Raw genomic sequence first — 13,158 nt, forward strand, 5'->3', positions numbered from 1 at the left:
TAGCTAAGATTTGTTCTCATGTTTTCAAAACATATATTTGTTTCTCATATATATATATATATATATATATATATATATATATATATATATATATATATATATATATATATATATATATATATATATAGGTTATTGTATTCTAAGTAGTTATTGTGTGGATATAGGAATGATTGTGAACCAATCATTTTAGTTATTTTAAAAAGGACATTTATCCATATTATTACATTAAAAAAAAATAATACCATTAAATTAAAAGAATGGTAAAAATATACATTTCCATTATTGTCAAATTAGGAAACACAAATTTAAAAAGGAAATTTTTGGATTTTAAGGGATTTTGATTATCTTAATTTTGAATTCTGATTTTTTTAAAATAATTTAATTTTAATTCTGTTAGAAATGTTATTCTATGACATTGTTTTGCTAGAATATCATTTTATTAGAATATTAATGAAAGAATAATAAAACTCTTGAACCTGAAATTGAATAATAACAACATTCTAATATATTCATACACTGAACTTAAATACAAATTCATAAATATTCTTATAAACTGATATATTTTAATATAATTAGAAATATTCTAACATAATGTCATCTTCTAATGGAATCCATAATACACTTGATCTTCTCCAAGAATCCAAAACGTTTGATCTTCTTTTCGAATCCAAAATACGCGTGAGAAAAAATTATTTTTGCAAACTGATTTGATTCCAGCCATAATAGAAAAAGTCAACATCACTTGATCTTCTTTAAGAATGTTGAACAAGTGAACCAATTTGTTTGTAATTAGAAGATTCCTCTGAAATCAAACCATTATCCTTACTTAATTCTTTAAGCTTAGATATGAGCTCAAGATTTTCATTAGTAAGCTTATTACAATCACTCTCAAGCTCCCGAATCTTATCCTTCAAAGCTTGAACTTCAAGGATATCTGGTATTTCCTTTAGAACTTGAGCAAATAATTTTCCTTTTGAAAAAAAAATTCTTCATCTTTCAAGCTTAATTTCTTGGACCATTCAGACTCATAATCCAGTAGAGTTTGAGCCTTGAGAACTTGTTCATCTTTCAAGCTTAATCTCTGTTTCTCTATGGTCTCTTCCAGTTCCTGTAGAATAGAAATCAACTCAAGATTTGATTCTTGAGTTTTATTTAGTTGCATAGATAAATTATTATTCAACTTTCTATGAAATTTTAATTCCTCTTCCAATTCCGTCCGAATATCATCCTTCTCTTGGAGCTTTAAATTATCAGCAGCCTCTTCTTTCACTTCAGCTTCATCTAGGAGAGCTTTCAAGTAATCTATTTCATGTTTCAGTCCATCACATTTTATCTGCAATGCAAGAACCTCCATACTTGCATTTTAAAACTTCCTTGTTTGGTCTTTGAATCCTTTTTTGAGAAATCCAGATCAATCTTTAACTTCCTTGCATTTCTTTCCCACATTCTTGCTTTTGCCCTGAGTTCTTCAACTACCACCCCTTCTGATTCCGGACCAAATTCAATGGAACCAAAAGTTCGTAATGACGATGCCGGAACGGAATGTGAAACTTTCCCAGAATCTTATCTTTGACTTAAAGTATGCTTTCTTGAGCCATAAGAAGAACGAATCGATCTAGGAGAATCATCAGCACAATATGAGCCGTACTATGTGCTATTTAAAGAGCCAAACGAATCAATCTAGGGGAATCATAGGCACAATAAGATGAAAAACTCAAAATCGGATATGAAAAACTCACAGATGGGGTGTGACGGCGGAGGACGGCGCATGAGGTGGGTGTCACTGGTGAAAAGCGGAGGGAAGCACCGAGCATAAGGCGATTGTGCTGATTTTATGGGTACTCGGACAATGATGAGAATATTAGGAATCGATTAAAACCTAGACATTGAATCGATTAGAATAAAGTTATACTGTATCGAAGATCGATCAAGAAATTTACGATAGAGCAAGGCGGAGGAGATGTGGATGCGAAGAAGGTTTTCTCGGAGGCAACAAAGGAAAGAGAATGGTACCGACGACAATACCCACTGCATCGATTTGGGGCAGCAATTTGATTTCTAGGAGTTTCTTTCATAATGATATTAATTTTTAAACCTTGTTCCCGAGTTTTTTGTTTTTTGTAAATTCATTAAAAGAACGGGAGGAAAAATATTAACGGAAGGAAAGGGAGGGGAAGGAAAATTTTATTTAATCCGTGTTCCCGAGTTCGAAGGAAATGAAAGTAAAATTTTTATTTTATGTGTTCCCGGGTTAGGAGGGAAAAGAGAAGAAAATTAAAAGATTACAATTATACCCCTATTTACACATTATGTTAAGAACATGTAAACAATATGAATAAACTACAATTGAAATCAAAATCAATCAAAAACATTTAATCAAACTATCAACTAATGAAATAAACTCAATTCAACAATGAAAACCCAGAAAATCAAAATTCTCCCTCTTACAGATGAAGTCCAATGCAACCTGCTGTCAAAAAACAAAAAACAAATTCCATAAAACCTAAAGATATGATTTAATTTTTAGTTTCACTCATCATCTTTCTTAAAAAGATCTTCATCATCCTCATTGAAGAACTAAAAATTGTCCTAGCATCGGCTTGATTACGCGATAAATATATGAAAGCATCCGCAAATTCATCGTCATCCAAACCCATCAACTCTAACTTTTTCTCGATTTCCTCACCTGTATAGTCACGAGATTTGTTCCCTTCCCTCATAACATCAACGATTTCTTTAAATGTTTGCACAATATTGTGTTCAAAAGATTCTGGTTGAGGTTGAGGTTCAGGTTCAATTTCAGCTACTACTTCATCTTCATCTTGAAGTTTGCTTTCTAGTTTTCTTTTTTTACTCTTCAGCTTCTTTGCTTTTGAACTCCCATCAGGTGAACATCTGTTGCTGACACTATTTGAATGTCCTCGTCATCATCTTTGTGTACGTTCTCCAAACTTACCTCCTTATTTGCCATTAGTTTTTCCACATCAGCAATTTTTTCTATTTTAATTTCTTTGGATTTGCTTAACCGGGTGTTTTTTTCTTTTGTTGTCTCCGCTTTTGATCTCGATGCTCTATCATATGAAAATAACATCTCCAACTGATTGTAATTTGAAATCTTTTTGGTCCTGAATGCAGCTGCTTCAGGGTTCGCCTGTTTATAAACAAACCAAAAAATTAATTAGTAAAGTTAATGGTAAAAAAGTTATATAAAACAATGAATCAAACGTAAAACCAACACATACTTTAATTAATTGCTCCCATACTTCATCCTCTGCTTCAATGTGTTTTGTTTGAGAATTCCATGAGAACCCACTCAACGAAGTACCCCGATACATATCATACCATTTACTAAAATTACCTTTTAAAGTTTTCATTCTGTTTTTAAGTTGATCTTTTGTAATAGACTTGTAAACTCTTTACTCAACCCTGCAATCATGTTCGCATATGCTTGCGAAGTGAATGTACCATTCACCCGATTACCTATATCATCTTCCTTTACAAGAGCTTCAACTAGAGCATTATCCATATTATCTGTCCATGTCAAATTTTCTTTTTTCACAACACTTCCATCCGCTGCCCTTTTGTTCATGATTGCTCTGTACATATAAAGATAACATAACCATAAATACATTATTAAAAATTGTACAAATATTATAAAAAAGAAAGGGCTCATAATTTAAATAACACCATCAAAAAAAGAAATTGCAAATGTCACTACAAAATTAAACTAAATTAACAGAATGAAATAAAACTGATAAATCGTTGATCTACTATAAAACTAATTAGACATATCTATTTCATTGTTTGGTTTCAACAAGTAATCATTCCACATTTGAGTTGTAATAGCGTTCCTCAATTCCTCAGCCCCATCACTACGCACACGTCCGTTATTAACATCATGTCTCACTTGTTGTGGTTGTTCATCCAACACCTCTTGTAAGACTTCATGTTCAAGTTTTTTTATCACGATCCTCGTCTAGTAAAAAATTGTGTAAGATACAACATGCCACAAAAATGTCTGATTGTGTGTCGCAAGAGTAAAAAGGTTCTTGTGAACTTCTAACGATTGGGAACCTTCTTTTTAAAACACCAAACGACCGTTCTATTGCGTTACGTAAAGAAGCATGTCTAAGATTGAACAACTCTTTTGCATTAACTGGGGGGTGAGCAGAATACTCTTTCAAATGATACCTGACACCTCTATATGGTGTCATTAATTCAATGGTATGAGGCAAACCAGCGTCTACCAAACAATATCGGCCTATAAATAACATGTAATTAGTTTTCTAATAAAAGACTACACACAAAATTAAATTAGTTATAAAAAATTACCCCTAGGAATTAGTAGTTTATCGTCTCTTTTAAGTGCATCTTTCACTATCCTTGAGTCTGAGGCAGTGCCCTCCCAGCCAGTTAAAACATACGTAAACTTCAAATCAAATGAACATGCGGCTAAGACATTTATGGTAGGGTAACCCTTGCGACCACGATATCTAGGGGCATCTCTATTGGGTACTTTTACACGAACATGTGTCCCGTCAATTGCCCCTACACAATTCTTGAAGTAGGGATAAAATCTCTTTTTCTCTTGAATTTCTTTCGGGACCACATCACCTTTAGGTTGTTGAATGTAGTAACTTTCTAGTGCTACAACCGCGCGGAGAACTCTATAGAAGCACCTACTTGTTGTAGATTTAACACGCCCATAAATGAAGGAGACCATTGTATTTCTCATATCGTTACCTACGATGTGTAGAAACCTTGCAACATGTTCTTCAACAGACATGCGTTGCGTAGGTCGCAGTCCACCATCACGTCGTAATATAGTACACAACTTTCTAAAAGCTTGTTCACTCACACGAATAAGCTCACGACATTTCCCACCTTTAATAAGTTTGTGTAATAGACGTTCTCGTTCAAGTTGACGCTTTAATAGTTCTTCCTTAGTAAGTAAATTATGGTTATTTTTTTCGAAAGTCTACGATGTATTACAATGGCCATGAACATCAGAGTAACCACTAGCCTTCGTCTTTTTTCCCCATCATCATCTTGGCTAGTCATGGCAATTTCCTAATACTAAAATTCATTTGATCAAGAAAAAAGAAAAAAAATCTCATTAGCTATGTGAATTTGATCTCGAAGTCAACTCATATGCTACCTCTTGGACCACTTTGAAGTTTAAAACTATGCAATGTTACTCATAAGCTGTACAACAAAACATTTATAACCTCTCATGTTCAAGTAATTTTTTATATGGAAAAAAGTTCACATGAGGCCTTGCTTACATGCATGGAAGACTTGCAAGATGTTTTACAACACAGCAAGTTAAAAGCGCTTGTTATTGACACATTTGGTCATCGAAAAGAAAAACTCATTATGTAATCTTGTGAAAAGCATACACGTATCTCTAGTTATAAAAGGATTATACAAATCATAGTGTTATTCGGGGGTGTGTAGGTGTTATGTGATTCATGAATCAATAAAAAAAACATCAAAAAAAAAAAGAAGTCAGGAAGCATCGAACAGTGAAGTCACATGCAATATTTTATAATCTTTTCATATTTAACTCAAGCAAAATGGAAAATGCCCTTCAAATAACTCAAGCAAAATGGGTTCAGCATGGTGATTCTATTTGAAGCAATAACTATTGGAAGACAAGTCTATGCTTCTGCTGTAATGGAAGCACGTCTCAACAAGCAAGAAAACTAACTAAGGTTCCAATAATAGTTTCATGCATATTAGATGGAAGAACTGTGAGCAAAAAAAATTTACAGGGATATGGAAGACATACCTGATAGGGGACGACTTGAACAGGGACGCACGAATGAGAATTCTTGTTGGGAGGTATTGATTATGCGGCTACGTCATGTTATAAATAGGGTTGAGGGTATTATCGTCTATAATATACTTTGTGTACGTATCCTTCCAGTTTTCTTCCCGAATCCGCCCAAATTGGGAGGAAAATTTGGAAGGAAAATAGGCCTTCAAAATCCTTCACCTCCCCTCCCTTTCCTTCCCTAATTTAAACTCGGGAACAAGGTTTTCCGTCCATATCCCTCACCTCACCTCCAAATCTGCCCGTTTCCGTCCTTAAGTGCAACTGGGGAACAAGCTCTTAAGGTTGAACGTCTTGATATATGAAAACACTAATTTACCTAAATTAAAGGATCAATCATTAAATTATTTAATTACCAAAATGAATTAACAGTTCAAATTACTATGTTACCTCTATCTAGGTTTTTGAGGTCCATAATAATCCATACATCCACACAATAATTAGTTAGCATATTTGAATCTCTCTCTCTCTATATATATATATATATATATATATGTATATATATATATATATATATATATATATATATATATATATATATATATCATCAAACTATGCCATCATTTAAATTAGTCCAAAAGTTAGTGTTATTATCTTTGTAAAGTTGAGAGTTTGACCCTCTAAAAACCAAATTATAGTTAGATAAATATTTCAAAGCAATAGTTATTTTTCTTAAACTTGTTTCCAACGTTTATTTTATTTTATTTTATTTTCCTTTTTTCTTAAATCATTATCAGTTGCAAGATTTTTATTTAGCTTTCTGACTTATATTTTTCAAAAACTCATACAAATCAAATGCTCATATTATTAGTTTCATGTCTTTTAAGTTGTGTGAATCATAAACTTTAAGCTACAAACAAACAAAAATAAGAAGCATTGAGCTACATGAATCAAAAATCGGATTGCAATTTGCAAACAAACAAAAATAAAAAAAAAAAAAACTTTACATATTCTCATCAATGAAATCGGATTCAAGACTTCAAATTAATTTAAAAGATAATTTTTTTTGGGTAAACTACACGAATGGTCCCTGTGGGTTAGGGTAATTTACGCGTTTGGACCCTAATAACTTTTTTTTTAACTCGGATAGGCTATATTATAAGTTTTTGTTACACGTTTGGTCTATGCCAAATGTAAAAAGACCACATTAGCCCTGTACATTTCTTTTTTAATTAGTTTAATGTTTATTGGTTATTTATTTATTAAAAAATTCTTTGATAATCAGTTGGGTCCCACCACCGCATTCCTATTCCACCCAGCCCACCCCCTCCGTCTGACCTCTTCTTTCTTTCCTTACTTCAACTCTAAAAGTTGCATCATGCAAAGCGAGACAAACTGCTTTAAAAGTTGCATCATGCAAACTGACAAAACATAAGAAAGTGTATGGAAAATCAACACACGTTTATACCTTCTGCATTTGATACTTTCGGTTTCCTTGCGCTAGAAGTTGTGGAGCTACTCAATAGAGTCCAAAGGGGCATGCATAGTAATGTTATGACCCCAAAATCTATAGATGTTGTTTTTAAAAGAATTAGTTTGTCATCCAAAAAGGGGTTGCGACACAACTTGTTGTTCATTTACCTGCTACGTCATGTAAATTTTTATTCTTTAATTGAGATAAAAAAAAACTCTATCATCTTCTTCTCTAACGATACCACAACCAAATACAATAATTTATTCTCTCTTACCACCCAAGAACTTATTTACAGGAGAAAACTTGAAATTTATGTCTGTAAACACATTTCATTGAACATTTGGCCACATTAACAATGGTGGAACAACATCTCTACCTGGGAAATTAACTTGTAACAACTACATCTAAAAAAGAGTCCCCTCCCAGTCACCGTTGTACCAATCGAACTCATTTATGATGTATTCAACGATTGTTACTTAAACACCAATAGATTTGAATCCTACGTCCATAAGTTAAGCTAAGTGTGGTCGATGCCGAACAATAACACGATGATGGCTACGTTAGGAACGTGAGGGAGGAGGAATATCTAGTGCCAAACCTTCAAATTCAATGACTTCGAACGCGGGTTCAATCCGATAAGAAAGCTGATTTATTCAAGAACCAAGGCGACATCAAAACTGAAGCAAAGAAATGGATGGAATAGAGAATAAGGATCCCTGAATCCACCCTCTCCATCTCATCAACGAGCTACATACCCCTCAATTTTGAAGTCCAAAAATAAGAAAATTGATTATTTCGATGATGTTTTCATGTGTGTTTCGATTATCGGTGGCAGATGAGAAAGGAGACGGTTAGAGTTTGGAACAAAGGATGAGGGTGACAGTTTCAGAGATGGGGGAGGTTGTAACAGCCGATTCAAAGTACTTTTCAATTTAGAACCTTGGGGTGTTATGTTTTGCAGAATTGGTCCCTAGGGGGCAGATTTTCCAACTTCAGAAAAGTTGGAGTATGTTGGGCATACTGGCTCATTATTGATCGTGGACCTTAACCACGTACGCGAGGCGTACTTGGAGTATGAATGACGTACATGGGCATGAGTGAAACCCTAATTTTTAGGGTTTTCACCATATTTAAACCTTATGATAGCCTCATTTGGTCATGTTTAGCTAGCCTCCACCTTCCTTTGTCCAGAAATCGAAACCCTAGTGTGTTTTTGTAAGTTTCGAGCCTTAAAGGGTGTTTATTGGTGGTTTGTGAAGGAGAAGAAGAAATGGATCACTTGGAGATGCGTCTTGAGCTTGAAGATTCAAGGTTACCTCATCTTTTGCAAGATTTTTGAGGTTAAAATCTCACATCTTGATGATCCATGATGCTAGATCTAGTTATGTTGTTAGTTTATGCATTTTGAGTCATTGGAGTGATTGATGAGCTTCTTGACTCACTCCAAAAGTATTGGTGTTAGATCTAGACCTCTTTTGGTCCCATTGTTTATAAAAATGCAAGATTTATGGTGTATCTTGATCTATGCATGTTTTAAGACCTTTGTTAAGCTTTTTTTGAGCTCTTGAGCCCCATTAAGCCATGCATGTGTGTAAAGTTTCCAACTTTACGTGATAAGTGGTCTTATAGAATTAGATTTGAGAGTTTGGCTTGAAGTCTCAATGGATTAAGTGCTTAATGAAGTGGGGGTGGCCAACTAGGGAGTACGTTGGGCGTACCAAGCTGGTACGATGCGCGTACTAGCCCCATAGGGTGTACGCTAAACATACAAGTTGAGTACGCCCCGCGTACTCAGTAGTTGGGCTTCTCGGTTTTGGGCTCATGTTTGGACCTTAGGAGATTAGGGTATTGTTGGGCCATCATGTTTCTATTTTTGGGCTAATACTTTTATATTGGGTTCTCTTGAATGAAGGCCCACAGCCATCATGTTTCTATTTTTGGGCTAATACTTTTATATTGGGTTCTCTTGAATGAAGGCCCACTTTGGAAGATTGGGCCATAATTGAGCTTTAGGTGACCATTTTGGAATTGGGCCTTTTGTGTAGTTGGTTTGGGCCTTGGCTAGTGTCGGCCCAATACCTGGGCGAGTGGGGCAAAGGCCCAGGGCAGTAGACATATTAGGGGCATAAGTTACCTAATTGCAGTATGTATATAATTCAGGCCCAAAACAGTTTACAACCTTGATTTATGGCTTAGGGTGCACGCAGAAAAATTGAAGAGGTGGATGCTACTTTTCGTGAATCTCATGAATCAACACCTAGGGCAACGAAACGTCAAGTTGTAGCCTATAGAAGACGAGGATGAAGAGTCGACTGTCTACGCTTCTGTCGATAACTTTCCATAGATTAGAGAAACCAAGAAGCAAAGAACCGATTACCCCTAGATAAGTAGGTAAAGCTCTTTAATCTTATTTCCAATTTCTCACTCTCTCTTATCAGTCCATGCGATTTTTTTAAATCAAGAAGACAAAACGTTTTTCTAATTTCTCAGTTATCTAATCTCTCTTATTCCTTATTTTTGGATTTAGAATCAGTGATCTATTTCTTTAATTCCTAAGTTAGAGTTTGAAGTTTTCTTCACTAGGTGTTTTTTGTAGTTCCGATTGCCGAAAGTATGAAGTTCTTATATTCAATCTAAGTACTTTTTTTTTGAGGTATAATGTTTAATCTGATTTCATATTTTCAGACATTTAGGAAGTACATGTACCAACCAATCAACACTTCAAGAGGTATGATTTACAATTATTTATTCATTTGTGAGGTTAATATTTAGGAGGTTATAGTATTTAATGGTTGAGCTTAAGCATCAATGTATGAATTCATTTAATGGTTTTCGTGAGAAGTACAGTGGTTCAAAATGAGTAAACACTAAAAATGGTCCATGTAGTCTATACATAGAAACGACTCTTGCTCCTGCAAGTTGGCTATTTATTTTATTTGAGAAAAATGTTCCTTTTTAACATTAGGGTGTGTTTCAGTTGAGTTAGGGATAATTTGATTTTATTTTCTATTCAACAAAGAGGATATCAAATTTGACTTGGACTTGAAGTTAAGGAGGTTTTTATTTCAACTCAATTAAATATGTTTTTAGGCTTTACAATTGCATTAGAATCTTTAGTGTCATTAGTTTGAGGAATTTTAATCTTTGCTATTTAACTTCATCATTATATTGCAACAGGAAATTCATTAAGAGAGAGGATTCAAGCGAGAGTGGAGATGACTTGAAAAGAAAATGCATGTATTTATCATGAGTTGTGTTGAATATGATATGTTTGTATATATATTATGTAATTGTATTTGTAACTTGTGGTGTTAGATGTGGTTTGTAGAATTTTAGTAAATGCTACATTTTATTGTTATTTGTATTAACATATGTATTTTAAATAAACTTCTAGATGTTTTACTTTAGCAACTATTAATTAATATCGTTGCATGGTATATATTTGAATTTTTCGTGGTACACAATGTAAATATATTGACTTCACGGAGGTTTTACGGTAAAATCATAGGGCATCCTTAATACTTTCGCCCAAGGCATCAAATACCTTTGGATCGGCCCTGGCCTTGGACTTGGGCCAAGTTAGGTAAAGGGTAAAATGGTCATTTACCATAGTTTAGATTGATGGGTATGGATTAGAATCCAATTATTAATTGGATGTTATTGGTATTGATAGTGCGAGGATTGTCGGACCAGCAGCCAAAGATATATTCGAGTGTTTCAGCAGCTGGAGGCGTGTTTTCTCACCATATCCATGGGTCGAAGACACTAATGCCGACTCATTTCTTGTTATGTGGAATGCTTGTTATTTTGTGATAATTGTATGAAAGACCATGGGCGTAGCCCATGACACTTGTGTGTAAGAGTGGGATTTGGCCCTCGGCATCGCAAGGAAAGACCATGAGGGTAGCCCATGACACTCGTATGTAAGACCGAGATTTGGCTCTCGACATTGCAAGAAAAGACCATAGGGGTAGCCCATGACACTTGTATGTTTTGTGTCAGCATTGCGAGAAAAGACCATGGGGGTAGCCCATGACACTTGTATGTGTAACAACGTAGATTTTCAAACAATTTTTCATTTTTCAAATAAAACATGTCTCATACAAATCATCTCAAAACTCGTGTATAGAAAATGTCATCATTATAAAACATAACCCAGAATCCCAAACACTATCTTCTACCAGTGTGTACAAATCATGTCGGCGCCTTCTCGCGATCCTCGCTGGTACCTGAAACACATTTCATATAACATGTAACGCCCGTGTTTCTGGGCTTGCCATTTTTAGCAATGTAATAGTCTAGGTTAACCTTTGTAACCCCAATTTGAAATAATAAAATGTATTATTTGTGAAGGATTTGAATTATGTGATTTATGTGTGTATTTTCTTAATTTTTATAATTTAATGAATTAAGAATAAAATAAGCGTCAAAATTAAAGTGTGAGATAAGCCCGATATCTTTGCATAAAGTTGTAGTGGTTGAAACAAGGATTCCGGAGATATAAGGAATGCCAAAATCCGAGTTATAACGAAGAAGTTATGACCTGTCGAAGTTTCGCAACAGAACCGGCACGACGTCGAGTGACGTAAAATATGAATTTAAGATAGAGCGATATTTAGCCTTAGCGATCTAAACGAAAGTCGTATATTTCGCTAAACCGAGAGCGTGCATAAAAGGAACGCCCAAATCTGACTTCGTATGAGGAAGTTATGATTTTCTGAAGTTTCGACTGGGCAGTATGCAGCCCGACTACTCGATTTGAGATCGAGCGGTTTTTAGCCGAAACAATCTAAATGAGAATCGAAGATCTCATTGTTAGTAGCGAAACGATGAAAAGTTAGGCAAGAACGGACGCCAGACGAAGAAGTTATGAATTTATAACGAAGTTTTTCTGTCCCGACCTTCTAAAAATAAATAATAAAAATAAAAGTCAAAATTAGCCGACGGAGTCTAAATGGAAGTTGTAGAGTATGGTCTGACCTTCGCGTGGATATAAAGAACGTCGAAAACGGAGCTCGTATGCGAATGTTACGCAATTTAGAAGTTCGACGAGTCAATTACGCCCCGCGTAATTTGAGTACGCACCGCGTACTCAGACGGATGCAAGTTGCCTGACCAATACTCGAGTGCCACAGATCGACGCATGCAGTGACGTCAAAGTACGCCCCGCATAACCGAGTACGCCCCGCGTACTGAGTACGCCCTGCGTAATTTGAGATTACGCCCCGCGTAATCCCAGACCCTCAGCCTATAAATAGAACTCGAAATCAGCCATTTTCTCTTGTTCAAACTCTTCCCTCTCTCTCTAAGTTTTGCCTCGATTTGCATGCCAATCATATCCCGAAGCCCAGGTATTATTCCCGAGCCCCAAAGCAAGATCCGAAGCCCCGAGGATCCCGAAGAGCGTTATTCCCGAGCCGAAGCCCTGCCCGCGAGGAGCCTGGTTTTTGTGAAGATCTTCCAGATCTACGGAGAGACACTACTTCTACAAGCCGTAGTGCTGCCTGATCATCTTCTGATCAAGTGAGTGTGTAGTTATTTTCTTTCCAACGCAATATTATGAAGTATTTAATATAAAATACGTGCTACGTGTAAATATTTTGTGGTTATATGTGTGAATGTATATTCACTCTCTTCTACCTCATAGATCTGATATATTCTCTATGAAATACGTGTTATGTGTGTATGCCTCATCTGTTATGTGGAATATGTATTGATTAAAGCATGCTATACAGGTTTTTAAACAACGTATAAAAATGTATATTTTTATCTACTAATATGTTGGGTAAAACATGGGTAGATAATTGGTGTGAAATAAACAGATGAGAGGCCTCAGTGTTATTGGTGTTATTCTAGTCATTCAGCAGAGTATGGATGACGACCACGGACTATTCTAGACTGTCCTGTG

At 35.2% G+C, this 13,158-nt stretch overlaps 1 long non-coding RNA gene across 1 annotated transcript; it reads right to left on the reverse strand.

Annotated features, from left to right (window-relative positions):
* Positions 1 to 522: 522 nt before the first annotated feature.
* Positions 523 to 2,171, reverse strand: LOC145076803 (uncharacterized). The gene is made up of 2 exons (XR_013692810.1): positions 1,740 to 2,171; positions 523 to 1,654 (listed from the first exon to the last, which is right to left on the reverse strand). It is a non-coding gene; the product is annotated as an uncharacterized LOC145076803 (long non-coding RNA).
* Between the last annotated feature and the right edge of the window lie 10,987 nt (positions 2,172 to 13,158).

This window comes from Lactuca serriola, chromosome 9 (assembly GCF_051521515.1).
Source record: "Lactuca serriola cultivar US96UC23 chromosome 9, Lser_US96UC23_V15, whole genome shotgun sequence".
NCBI lineage: Eukaryota > Viridiplantae > Streptophyta > Magnoliopsida > Asterales > Asteraceae > Lactuca > Lactuca serriola.